We start from the raw sequence: 3,262 nt of genomic DNA on the forward strand, positions 1-3,262 counted from the left end.
TTATAATAGATTAGTTGTTCGTACCCTCGACTGGGTCCTATTCCTCCTTGGCCTCGTCCACATCCTTGGAATCCTTTATGTATTATGGTTGTGGCTGGATCCTAACCTCGCACCTCAATCTGCATCCTGTAGGTAGGTGTTCAATCCATCAACAATTCGTAACCTCGACAGTTTCACTCATCGTGGCCCACTAATCTACAAAATTTACAAAATAGCTGCTGGGGAGTCTGTGTATACTTCTGCAACAGGTGACAGTTTTTCGTGGTGTGCTTCCCCCCACCTGATAGATCATGCACTAGAGCGCGGGTGCCACACTTGGCCCTACCTGAGCCTCTGGTCTCAATGGCATGGGCCCCCCTCCTGCCAAATAGTTTGCGAATACTGGACAACGATCTTTATCGTGACCCTGTCCTTTACATTTTATGCACCATACTTCTTCGCACGCTTCAGGCCGAGGTGCCCTATCCTGCTTCAAACTTTTCATTTCCAAACATAGGTTCTATAGTTGCACGTGGATTTGTTGAAATCCCAACCCCAGATCCTGGATTGGCATTTCATGCAACCTCATCACTATTTCCAAAGCTTCTGCCAAGGTAGAGAGATTCTGTTGTGACAGCGTCGTCCTCAGGTGTGGTGTCAAAGATGCCACAAACCACGCATGGTGTTGTGCATCTTTCAGAGTCATATTAGCCTCGTGGATTGTACTTTTCAATCTCTGATCTAGATCCCAGGGGGTTTTGCCTAGAAGCATTGCAATCTCCTTGAATCCAATGATCGACTGCGTCTCTGACTTCGGCCAGCTAAACTCTTTGTTCAATGCAATCTGGATCTCCACTATTCCTGCATTCAGATGATCATTTGAGTGCTTGATATACCACGTCAATGCATGGTCCTACAGTGCACTTACCAATGTGGCCTTCTTAATATTATCATCCATAATCCCGTGTGATTCCCACACTACTCTTACTACGAATCAACACTGATCTGGATCTTCATTTCCTAGTCCTCTAAATACCGGCAGCTTGATCGCGCTCGCCATGCTAAACTGTTGGTTTGGTGGAGGTGGTGTGGGTGAATATGGAGGTGATGGATGTGATACGATTGGTGGCATTAGCGGGGATGATAACTGCGGAATGTGTTGCCTTATCAATCTGACCGCACTCCTTAGAGAAACCTAGGCGTGCTCTTCCTCATTCACTCGTGGAGGTTAAATTAAAGGACTATTTCCTAACCCTTCGATACCCTTGTATACCTTTCCGCTCTACGTCGTTCCAATCATTAATGTATTCTCATCACTCGTTTTTCACACAATAGCATCTTAATCTAGGTATTCAAGGATTTGATGTACTTACCTCACGGTCCCTTGAGAAAATGTCTTTCTACTTCGTTGTTGCTTACAATAGTGTCTATCGCAAATTCAGTGATAAACCCTCCTATTATCCGATCCAGCCAATGGTCTACGGCCCATGTGACCTTATCTTCAGATGCTTCTAGCCTGCACACCAAATCTAGAGTTCAAATTATCAGTTGATCAAGTTTGCACCTTCCCTAGCTATCTACTAGCCTCGTGATCCAATCATATAGTTCCGAAGAGAAGGACGCGAAGAAGATCTCGTGGATTTCTGTATATATGAAGCGATCCAACCACCTCTTCTCATATATTTGTGGGGTTTTGTTTTCCTATACTACGAACTTGTGAAGCTTCTGATCCAAACAATCTTCAATTTCCTTCTTCGTAGGGTTCTAGCATTCCGACATCAGCCATCCCTTACGCAGATCCCGGTCCCAGCAACGGAACCATTTGTTGGCTTATTGGGGCCTAACCCAGATTCAGAAATGTTTAGCCAAACAAATCCCAAAACTATCGGCCCTTTCGGCAACAGTCCGTGGAGTGCGAACTGAGGTCTCACCTGAGGTAGTATGGGAGGGTGTTGGAACCAGGTTTCTGCACCCTAGGGATGTCTTGATGAGGTCTGGAAGGCTCATGAATCTATCCTTCACACTATGCTAATTTCACGCAGCCACCTATTCATAGCAACTACCTTCGCGTAGCTTGTGAATGCTCTTTACTGTGCTTAGTATTATTATAGATCTTGGATTAATTTAAGTGGGCACAATACTTTCATTTACCATTTAACATAAACAAACATGTGCGCAATCATAAACTGTAAACAAATATGTAAACAGAAACAGAGAAACAGCTATGTGATATTCCAAAACCAACTTATCTTTATTAATGTTTTTTCCAGTTACAATCCCCTTCCTACCCTACGCACACAGCTGCAGGGGTCTGCGCACACAACTACGGACTCTAATAGGCCTCTATGCACATAGATGTAGAGCCTCTTCTACTACTACGAACCACGACTCAAACTTATAGACTTAGAGTGAGTATTACTTTTTGAAACGCATCCACCTTAGATCCAAAGAAAAGCTACCTTCTACCCTTAGATCCTTGCTCTATTTATACATTCCCATGGTCTGTGGACCATGGGTAGGCCGACACATTCTAGATTAAATTACAATATTTTAGGGTGAAATACCCTTTGACTTGACTCATTACAATTTTCACTCTGCACACTTCACAGAGCCTTTGCAATACTAATACCCAAATTTATGGGCTTTACGCCCCAAAACTGTTACGCGGGGGATCCACTGCCCAACACTGCATTAGCCATAAAATGTAGTATCTGTTGGTCGTCATTGAAAACATACAAATTAGTGATGTTATTAGGCACATAAAAATTTCTAGTTTTTGCATTAGCTAATGCATTTGTTGTAGCATTTCGAAGTCTATGAATAGAACTAATATCAAAATATTTAAAATAATTAATCAATCACCATACCTCATATTGGTAGTTTTTAATATTTGGTGAAACACAGTGGATAGTATCTCGTACCTAACATGTGACCACTTCTGAGTCACTAATAACCTTGAGAAACACTACCCTTAGATTGATGGCTTTCTTTAGTCCAAGCATGAGTGCTTCATATTCAACAATAGTATTTGTACACTCGAACTCCAAACGGCATGATAGGATGTACTTATTGTATGGGTCTATGAGTATGCAACCAACTCTAGAGCCATCCTACATTCTTGAAACTTCAAAGTATAAATTCGAAATATTATTAGCTACTAAACAAGTCCGACACTATTATTACTATTATGTACATCTATATTACAGGATTCATTAGCACCATTTGGAATACAAGGAATGAGCTCCAACTATGTATCAGTTGGAATGATGATGAATATGTTTGA

Source organism: Pinus tabuliformis, chromosome X (assembly GCF_031772625.1).
Source record: "Pinus tabuliformis cultivar Carrire ecotype Pingquan chromosome X, CPIR1, whole genome shotgun sequence".
In the NCBI taxonomy this organism is placed as follows: Eukaryota; Viridiplantae; Streptophyta; class Pinopsida; order Pinales; family Pinaceae; genus Pinus; species Pinus tabuliformis.